We start from the raw sequence: 10,420 nt of genomic DNA on the forward strand, positions 1-10,420 counted from the left end.
GGACTGTCTTATGAGGAGAGGGTGAGTTGGTTGGGCCCCTACTCAATGGAGGTTAGAAAAATGAGAGGTGACCTTATTGAAACATGCAAGATTCTGAGGGGCCTTGGAATGGGAGATGTGGAGAGGCTGTTTCCCCGTGTGGAAGAGTCTAGGGCCAGAGGGACATCATCTCAGAGTAAGAAGACAGATATGGGGAGGGATTTCCTCTCTCACAAGGGAGTGAATCTGTGGAATTCTTTCCCACAGAGAGCTGTTGAGGCTGGGGCATTCAGGATATTCAAGGCTGAGGGAGACAGTTATTTAATCAGGAAGGGAATGGAGGGTTAGGGGGAAAGGCAGCAGAGTGGGGTTGAGGGTGATCAGATCAGCCATGACCTCAGTGAATGGCAGAGCAGACTCGATGGGCTGAATGGCCTACTCCTGCTCCTACATCTCATGGTCTTCACTGCCCATTTCCACTTGGGGTTTTTGGAAATAACTTCTGAGATTTCCTTGAATTTACTTGCCAATATATTGTCCACACTGTCAGAGTGCCATCTCAATTTCCTTCCTTTATCTCATTCTTGTGGTGAACATTATCTTTGTGGAAGATTCAACACACTGGGGCCTGAACGATGTGACAGAATGGGGGTGACTGTGGTGAGACCTATCCCGACGACAGGAGGAACTCGCTGCATCGTTTCCCTACGGTGAGGGTGTGGAGGTGAGATTCGGACTGGCCAACGGTGAGTTCCTGATGAATGGGGAATTCGAAATTATAAATGATCTCTCCACCCCATCTCATTACTATGCAGCTTCCAATCACACAGCCCAAGGGCATGGGAATCCCAGCAGCTCACTGCTCAGTCCAGCCAGCTGCTCCAAAGGATCTCCATGTGGGACACCAACATATCGGGGGAAACGCAATGGGCACCACCACAGTTCCCACAGCCAGGGACAAAGAACAAAGAACATTACAGCACAGGAACAGGCCATTCGGCCCTCCCCAGCCTGTACTGATCCAGATCCTCGATCTAAACCTGTCGCCTATTTTCTAAGGACCTGTATCCCCCTGCTCCCTGCCCATTCATATATCTGTCTAGATACATCTTAAATGACGCTATTGTCCCCCCGGCAACACATTCCAGACACCCACCACTCTCTGTGTGAGAACTTTCCCCGTATAGCTCAGGCTTGGATCGGCTCAGGCTTGGAGGGCCGAAGGGCCTGTTCCTGGGCTGTAAATTTTATTTGTTCTTTCTTCTATCTCCCTTAAACTTTCCCCTCTCACTTTGAACTCATGAGTCTGGGGGGATAAAGCTTCTTGCTATCCACCCTGTCAAAACCTCTCATGATTTTGTAGACCTCAATCAGGTCCCCCTCAACCTCTGTCTTTCTAATGAAAATAATCCTAACCTACTCAACCTCTCCTCATAGTCAGCACCCTCCATACCAGGCAACATCCTGGTGAACCTCCTCTGCATCCTCTCCAAAGCATCCACATCCTTTTGGTAATGTGGTGACCAGAACTGTACGCAGTATTCCAAATGTGGCCGAACCAAAGTCCTATACAACTGTAACTTGACCTGCCAACTCTTGTACTCAATACCCCGTCCGATGAAGGAAAGCATGCCATATACCTTCTTGACCACTTTACTGACCTGTGTTGTCACCTTCAGGGAACAATGGACCTGAGCACCCAGGTCTCTCTGTTCATCAATTTTCCCCAGGGCTTTTCCATTTACTGTATAGTTTGCTCTGGAATTGGATCGTCCCAAAATGCATCACCTCGCATTTGCCTGGATTGAACTCCATCTGCCATTTCTCTGCCCATGTCTCCAATCTATCTATATTCTGCTGTATTCTGCCAATCCCCATCACTATCTGTTACTCCTCCAGTCTTAGTGTCATCTACAAACTTGCAAATGAGGCAATCTACACCTTCCTCCAGATCATTTTTGTATATCACAAACAGCAGTGGTCCCAGCACGGGTCCCTGTGGAACACCACTGGTCACAGCTCTCCATTTTGAGAAGCTCCTTTCCACTACTCCTCTCTGTCTCCTGCTGCCCAGCCAGTTCTCGATCCATCTAGCTAGTACATCTTGGACCCGGTACGACTTCACTTTCTCCATCAGCCGACCAAGGGGAACCTTATCAAAAGTCTTATTAAAGTCCATGTATATGACATCTACATCCCTTCCCTCATCAATCAACTTTTTCACCTCTTCAAATAATTCTATTAGGTTTGTAAGGAGTGGCGCGGTGGCTCAGGAGTTAGCACTGCAGCCTCACAGAGCCAGGAACCCAGATTCGATTCCCACCTCGGGTGACTGTCTGTGTGGAGTTTGCACATTCTCCCTGTGTCTGAGTGAGTTTCCTCCGGTTTCCTCCCACAGTCCAAAGATGTGCAGGTTAGATGAATCAGCTGTGCTAAATTGCCCGTAGTGTTTAGGGATGTGAAGGTTAGGTGCAATAGTGAAGGGTAAATATAAGGGAGGGGGAATGGGACTGGGAGGGTTACTCTTCGGAGGGCTGATGTGGACTGGTTGGCCTGAAGGGCCTGTTTCCACACTGTAGGGATTCTATCATCTTCATGTTGTGTAAAACATGACCTTCCCTGCACAAAACCTTGCTGTCAATCACTGATAAATCAATTTTCTTCCAAATGGGAATATATCCTCTCCCTCAATATCTTCTCCAGTAGCTTCCCTACCTCTGACATCAGGCTCACTGGTCTGTAATTAACGGGAATATCCCTGTTACCTCCCTTAGTCAAAGGTACATTAGCAATTCTCCAGTTCTCTGGGACCTCCCCCATATTCAAGGATGCTGCAAAGAAAGCTGTTACAACTGCAGATTGGATATTGGGATCCAACATGAATCAGCCTCTGGGAATCCTCCTAGCTCATCTCCGATCCACTGACAGGACACTCTACCCCTCAATGCTGACCCTCGGTCTTTCCCAGGAACTCCCCTATAGCAAGCTCTCAGTGGGCTCAGGGACATTCCTCTCATTCCTGAAGAAGGGCCTGTGCCCGAAACGTCGAATCTCCTGTTCCCTGGATGCTGCCTGACCTGCTGTGCTGTTCCAGCAATAAAGTTTCAACTATGATCTCCAGCATCTGCAGACCTCACTTTCTCCTCAGGGACATGCCCCCAACTCAGGAACAGCACCAGGCTGGACATCCAGAAACCTCACTCCCTCACTCCCTCCCTCCCTTACCCTAAGCTGACTGTATCTCAGACTTGCCAGTATGTCCCTGGCCCTGAGCCGGTGATCCTGGGCTCAGATTGGTGCTGCCTCACCGTGCTCACCATATGAATAGTGTAGGTGGATCTTTACACGCTCACCCACCCTGTGCTGTCCCTGTCCCTGGCAAGATTAGATGGGGACGGTGTAGAAGAAGCCTTACTCTCTCACCCACCCCGTGCTGTCCTGAGGAGTTTCTGTAAAGGTCACGAGGATGATCGAGGATAGTGAGAGGATGAGGTAGTATTGCTTGGGGTGATGTGAGTGGACATTGGTGAAGGCTGCACTATGTAAGAATTCCAGTGTAAAGGCACTGTCCAAGCTGTGATGGAGAAAGACTGTTTGCTTAATCATTACTGAGGGACCTGGGATATGGATGACATTGTGTTTGGGTAAAGAGGTGAAAGGGCGATCAGACAGCAGGGACCCCGAAAACAAGCCAGCCTCCATGTCAGGTCACAAGGTCATCTCATTTAAATATGGTCACTCCACTGACTCATGTTTCAGAGAATGGCTCATGTAAAGGCTCATCGGGAAGTCTGGATAAAAATTATCATGATCAATATCGGTCATAACCTCATCACGATAAGCACCTACAACACAGACTACATCCACTCAACCCTGCCCCCAGTGGGAGTCACTGCATGTGGGACTCTGTACCCCAGTGAGAGTCAGTGTGTGTGGGACTGTACCCCAGTGAGAGTCAGTGTGTGTGGGAGTGTACCCCAGTGAGAGTCAGTGTGTGTGGGACTGTACCCAAGTGAGAGTCAGTGTGTGTGGGACTGTACCTCAGTGAGAGTCAGTGTGTGTGGGAGTGTACCCCAGTGAGAGTCAGTGTGTGTGGGAGTGTACCCCAGTAAGAGTCAGTGTGTGTGGGACTGTACCCCAGTGAGAGTCAGTGTGTGTGGGACTGTACCCCAGTGAGAGTCAGTGTGTGTGGGAGTGTACCCCAGTGAGAGTCAGTGTGTGTGGGAGTGTACCCCAGTAAGAGTCAGTGTGTGTGGGACTGTACCCCAGTGAGAGTCAGTGTGTGTGGGACTGTACTCCAGTGAGAGTCAGTGTGTGTGGGAGTGTACCCCAGTGAGAGTCAGTGTGTGTGGGACTGTACCCCAGTGAGAGTCAGTGTGTGTGGGACTGTACCCCAGTGAGAGTCAGTGTGTGTGGGAGTGTACCACAGTGAGAGTCAGTGTGTGTGGGAGTGTACCCCAGTGAGAGTCAGTGTGTGTGGGACTGTACCCCAGTGAGAGTCAGTGTGTGTGGGAGTGTACCCCAGTGAGAGTCAGTGTGTGTGGGACTGTACCCCAGTGAGAGTCAGTGTGTGTGGGACTGTACCTCAGTGAGAGTCAGTGTGTGTGGGAGTGTACCCCAGTGAGAGTCAGTGTGTGTGGGAGTGTACCCCAGTGAGAGTCAGTGTGTGTGGGACTGTACCCCAGTGAGAGTCAGTGTGTGTGGGACTGTACCCCAGTGAGAGTCAGTGTGTGTGGGAGTGTACCCCAGTGAGAGTCAGTGTGTGTGGGACTGTACCCCAGTGAGAGTCAGTGTGTGTGGGACTGTACCCCAGTGAGAGTCAGTGTGTGTGGGACTGTACCCCAGTGAGAGTCGGTGTGTGGGGGGGAATGTACCCCAGTGAGGGTCAGTGTGTGTGGGACTGTACCCCAGTGAGAGTCAGTGTGTTTGGGACTGTACCCCAGTGAGAGTCTGAGTGTGGGGGGGACTGTACACCAGTGAGGATCAGTGTGTGAGGGACTGTACCCCAGTGAGAGTCAGTGTGTGTGGGAATGTACCCCAGTGAGGGTCAGTGTGTGAGGGACTGTACCCCAGTGAGAGTCAGTGTGTGTGGGACTGTACCCCAGTGAGAGTCAGTCTGTGTGGGATTGTACCCCAGTGAGAGTCTGTGTGTGCGCGACTGTACCCCAGTAAGAGTCAGTGTGTGTGGGACTGTACCCCAGTGAGAGTCAGTTGTGTGGGACTGTACCCCAGTGAGGGTCAGTGTGTGTTTGAGCTGTACCCCAGTGAGGGTCTGTGTGTCGGGGAATGTACCCCAGTGAGAGTCAGTGTGTGTGGGACTGTACCCCAGTGAAGGTCAGTGTGTGTGGGGGTGTACCCCAGTGAGGGTCAGTGTGTGTGGGACTGTACCCCAGTGAGGGTCAGTGTGTGTGGGAGTGTACCCCAGTGAGAGTCAGTGCGTGTGGGAGTGTACCCCAGTGAGAGTCAGTGTGTGTGGGACTGTACCTCAGTGAGAGTCAGTGTGTGGGGGACTGTACCCCAGTGAGAGTCAGTGTGTGTGGGACTGTACCCCAGTGAGAGTCAGTGTGTGTGGGAGTGTACCCCAGTGAGAGTCAGTGTGTGTGGGAGTGTACCCCAGCGAGAGTCAGTGTGTGTGGGACTGTACCCCAGTGAGAGTCAGTGTGTGTGGGACTGTACCCCAGTGAGAGTCAGTGTGTGTGGGAGTGTACCTCAGTGAGAATCAGTGTGTGTGGGACTGTACCCCAGTGAGAGTCTGTGTGTGGGGGGGGACTGTACCCCAGTGAGAGTCAGTGTGTGTGGGAGTGTACCCCAGTGAGAGTCTGTGTGTGTGGGAGTGTACCTCAGTGAGAATCAGTGTGTGTCGGACTGTACCCCAGTGGAAGTCTGTGTGTGGGGGGGACTGTACCCCAGTGAGAGTCTGAGTGTGGGGGGGACTGTACACCAGTGAGGATCAGTGTGTGAGGGACTGTACACCAGTGAGAGTCAGTGTGTGTGGGAATGTACCCCAGTGAGGGTCAGTGTGTGAGGGACTGTACCCCAGTGAGAGTCAGTGTGTGTGGGACTGTACCCCAGTGAGAGTCAGTCTGTGTGGGATTGTACCCCAGTGAGAGTCTGTGTGTGCGCGACTGTACCCCAGTAAAAGTCAGTGTGTGTGGGACTGTACCCCAGTGAGGGTCAGTGTGTGTTTGAGCTGTACCCCAGTGAGGGTCTGTGTGTCGGGGAATGTACCCCAGTGAGAGTCAGTGTGTGTGGGACTGTACCCCAGTGAAGGTCAGTGTGTGTGGGGGTGTACCCCAGTGAGGGTCAGTGTGTGTGGGACTGTACCCCAGTGAGGGTCAGTGTGTGTGGGAGTGTACCCCAGTGAGGGTCAGTGCGTGTGGGAGTGTACCCCAGTGAGAGTCAGTGTGTGTGGGACAGTACCCCAGTCAGAGTTAGTGTGTGTGAGAGTGTACCCCAGTGAGAGTCGGTGTGTGTAGGACTGTACCCAGTGAGAGTCAGTGTGTGTGGGAGTGTACCCCAGTGAGAGTCTGGGTGTGTGGGAGTGTACCCCAGTAAGAGTCAGTGTGTGTGGGACTGTACCCCAGTGAGAGTCAGTGTGTGTGGGACTGTACCCCAGTGAGGGTCAGTGTGTGTTTGAGCTGTACCACAGTGAGGGTCTGTGTGTGAGGGAATGTACCCCAGTGAGAGTCAGTGTGTGTGGGACAGTACCCCAGTGAAGGTCAGTGTGTGTGGGGGTGTACCCCAGTGAGGGTCAGTGTGTGTGGGACTGTACCCCAGTGAGGGTCAGTGTGTGTGGGAGTGTACCCCAGTGAGGGTCAGTGCGTGTGGGAGTGTACCCCAGTGAGGGTCAGTGTGTGTGGGAGTGTACCCCAGTGAGGGTCAGTGTGTGTGGGAGTGTACCCCAGTGAGAGTCAGTGTGTGTGGGAGTGTACCCCAGTGAGAGTCAGTGTGTGTGGGAGTGTACCCCAGTGAGGGTCAGTGTGTGTTTGAGCTGTACCCCAGTGAGAGTCAGTGTGTGTGGGACTGTACTCCAGTGAAGGTCAGTGTGTGTGGGGGTGTACCCCAGTGAGGGTCAGTGTGTGTGGGACTGTACCCCAGTGAGGGTCAGTGTGTGTGGGAGTGTACCCCAGTGAGGGTCCGTGCGTGTGGGAGTGTACCCCAGTGAGAGTCAGTGTGTGTGGGAGTGTACCCCAGTGAGAGTCTGGGTATGTGGGAGGGTACCCCAGTAAGAGTCAGTGTGTGTGGGACTGTACCCCAGTGAGAATCAGTGTGTGTGGGACTGTACCCCAGTGAGGATCAGTGTGTGTTTGAGCTGTACCCCAGTGAGGGTCTGTGTGTGAGGGAATGTACCCCAGTGAGAGTCAGTGTGTGTGGGACTGTACCCCAGTGAAGGTCAGTGTGTGTGGGGGTGTACCCCAGTGAGGGTCAGTGTGTGTGGGACTGTACCCCAGTGAGGGTCAGTGTGTGTGGGAGTGTACCCCAGTGAGAGTCAGTGCGTGTGGGAGTGTACCCCAGTGAGAGTCAGTGTGTGTGGGACAGTACCCCAGTGAGAGTCAGTGTGTGTGGGACTGTACCCCAGTGAGAGTCAGTGTGTGTGGGACTGTACCCCAGTGAGAGTCAGTGTGTGTGGGACTGTACCCCAGTGAGAGTCAGTGTGTGTGGGAGTGTACCTCAGTGAGAATCAGTGTGTGTGGGACTGTACCCCAGTGAGAGTCTGTGTGTGGGGGGGACTATACCCCAGTGAGAGTCAGTGTGTGTGGGAGTGTACCCCAGTGAGAGTCTGTGTGTGTGGGAGTGTACCTCAGTGAGAATCAGTGTGTGTGGGACTGTACCCCAGTGAGAGTCTGTGTGTGGGGGGGACTGTACCCCAGTGAGGGTCAGTGTGTGTGGGACTGCACCCCAGTGAGAGTCAGTGTGTTTGGGACTGTACCCCAGTGAGAGTCTGAGTGTGGGGGGGACTGTACACCAGTGAGGATCAGTGTGTGAGGGACTGTACCCCAGTGAGAGTCAGTGTGTGTGGGAATGTACCCCAGTGAGGGTCAGTGTGTGAGGGACTGTACCCCAGTGAGAGTCAGTGTGTGTGGGACTGTACCCCAGTGAGAGTCAGTCTGTGTGGGATTGTACCCCAGTGAGAGTCTGTGTGTGCGTGACTGTACCCCAGTAAGAGTCAGTGTGTGTGGGACTGTACCCCAGTGAGAGTCAGTGTGTGTGGGACTGTACCCCAGTGAGGGTCAGTGTGTGTTTGAGCTGTACCCCAGTGAGGGTCTGTGTGTCGGGGAATGTACCCCAGTGAGAGTCAGTGTGTGTGGGACTGTACCCCAGTGAAGGTCAGTGTGTGTGGGGGTGTACACCAGTGAGGGTCAGTGTGTGTGGGACTGTACCCCAGTGAGGGTCAGTGTGTGTGGGAGTGTACCCCAGTGAGGGTCAGTGCGTGTGGGAGTGTACCCCAGTGAGAGTCAGTGTGTGTGGGACTGTACCCCAGTGAGAGTTAGTGTGTGTGAGAGTGTACCCCAGTGAGAGTCGGTGTGTGTAGGACTGTACCCAGTGAGAGTCAGTGTGTGTGGGAGTGTACCCCAGTGAGAGTCTGGGTATGTGGGAGTGTACCCCAGTAAGAGTCAGTGTGTGTGGGACTGTACCCCAGTGAGAGTCAGTGTGTGTGGGACTGTACCCCAGTGAGGGTCAGTGTGTGTTTGAGCTGTACCCCAGTGAGGGTCTGTGTGTGAGGGAATGTACCCCAGTGAGAGTCAGTGTGTGTGGGACTGTACCCCAGTGAAGGTCAGTGTGTGTGGGGGTGTACCCCAGTGAGGGTCAGTGTGTGTGGGAGTGTACCCCAGTGAGGGTCAGTGTGTGTGGGAGTGTACCCCAGTGAGAGTCAGTGTGTGTGGGACTGTACACCAGTGAGGGTCAGTGTGTGTGGGAGTGTACCCCAGTGAGAGTCAGTGCGTGTGGGAGTGTACCCCAGTGAGAGTCAGTGTGTGTGGGACTGTACCCCAGTGAGAGTCAGTGTGTGTGGGACTGTACCCGAGTGAGAGTCAGTGTGTGTGGGAGTGTACCCCAGTGAGAGTCAGTGTGTGTGGGACTGTACCCCAGTGAGAGTCAGTGTGTGTGGGAGTGTATCTCAGTGAGAGTCAGTGTGTGTGGGACTGTACCCCAGTGAGAGTCAGTGTGTGTGGGAGTGTACCTCAGTGAGAATCAGTGTGTGTGGGACTGTACCCCAGTGAGAGTCTGTGTGTGGGGGGGACTATACCCCAGTGAGAGTCAGTGTGTGTGGGAGTGTACCCCAGTGAGAGTCTGTGTGTGTGGGAGTGTACCTCAGTGAGAATCAGTGTGTGTGCGACTGTACCCCAGTGAGAGTCTGTGTGTGGGGGGGACTGTACCCCAGTGAGGGTCAGTGTGTGTGGGACTGCACCCCAGTGAGAGTCAGTGTGTTTGGGACTGTACCCCAGTGAGAGTCTGAGTGTGGGGGGGACTGTACCCCAGTGAGGATCAGTGTGTGAGGGACTGTACCCCAGTGAGAGTCAGTGTGTGTGGGAATGTACCCCAGTGAAGGTCAGTGTGTGTGGGGGTGTACCCCAGTGAAGGTCAGTGTGTGTGGGGGTGTACCCCAGTGAGGGTCAGTGTGTGTGGGACTGTACCCCAGTGAGGGTCAGTGTGTGTGGGAGTGTACCCCAGTGAGGGTCAGTGCGTGTGGGAGTGTACCCCAGTGAGAGTCAGTGTGTGTGGGAGTGTACCCCAGTGAGAGTCAGTGTGTGTGGGACTGTACCCCAGTGAGGATCAGTGTGTGTTTGAGCTGTACCCCAGTGAGGGTCTGTGTGTGAGGGAATGTACCCCAGTGAGAGTCAGTGTGTGTGGGACTGTACCCCAGTGAAGGTCAGTGTGTGTGGGGGTGTACCCCAGTGAGGGTCAGTGTGTGTGGGACTGTACCCCAGTGAGGGTCAGTGTGTGTGGGAGTGTACCCCAGTGAGAGTCAGTGCGTGTGGGAGTGTACCCCAGTGAGAGTCAGTGTGTGTGGGACTGTACCCCAGTGAGAGTCAGTGTGTGTGGGACTGTACCCCAGTGAGAGTCAGTGTGTGTGGGACTGTACCCCAGTGAGAGTCAGTGTGTGTGGGACTGTACCCCAGTGAGAGTCAGTGTGTGTGGGACTGTACCCCAGTGAGAGTCAGTGTGTGTGGGAGTGTACCTCAGTGAGAATCAGTGTGTGTGGGACTGTACCCCAGTGAGAGTCTGTGTGTGGGGGGGACTATACCCCAGTGAGAGTCAGTGTGTGTGGGAGTGTACCCCAGTGAGAGTCTGTGTGTGTGGGAGTGTACCTCAGGGAGAATCAGTGTGTGTGGGACTGTACCCCAGTGAGAGTCTGTGTGTGGGGGGGACTGTACCCCAGTGAGGGTCAGTGTGTGTGGGACTGCACCCCAGTGAGAGTCAGTGTGTTTGGGACTGTACC

General features: G+C 53.7%; 1 protein-coding gene across 2 annotated transcripts in view; it reads right to left on the reverse strand.

Annotated features, from left to right (window-relative positions):
• The window catches only part of LOC148149685 (SPRY domain-containing protein 3-like), a 1,210,740-nt gene that overhangs the window by 282,834 nt on the left and 917,486 nt on the right, over window positions 1-10,420 (reverse strand). The gene's annotated exons all lie outside the window — the stretch shown is intronic.

Source organism: Chiloscyllium plagiosum, unplaced genomic scaffold (genome assembly GCF_037043375.1).
Source record: "Chiloscyllium plagiosum isolate Xiang-an unplaced genomic scaffold, Cpla_swu_hap1 HiC_scaffold_7, whole genome shotgun sequence".
Lineage (NCBI taxonomy): Eukaryota > Metazoa > Chordata > Chondrichthyes > Orectolobiformes > Hemiscylliidae > Chiloscyllium > Chiloscyllium plagiosum.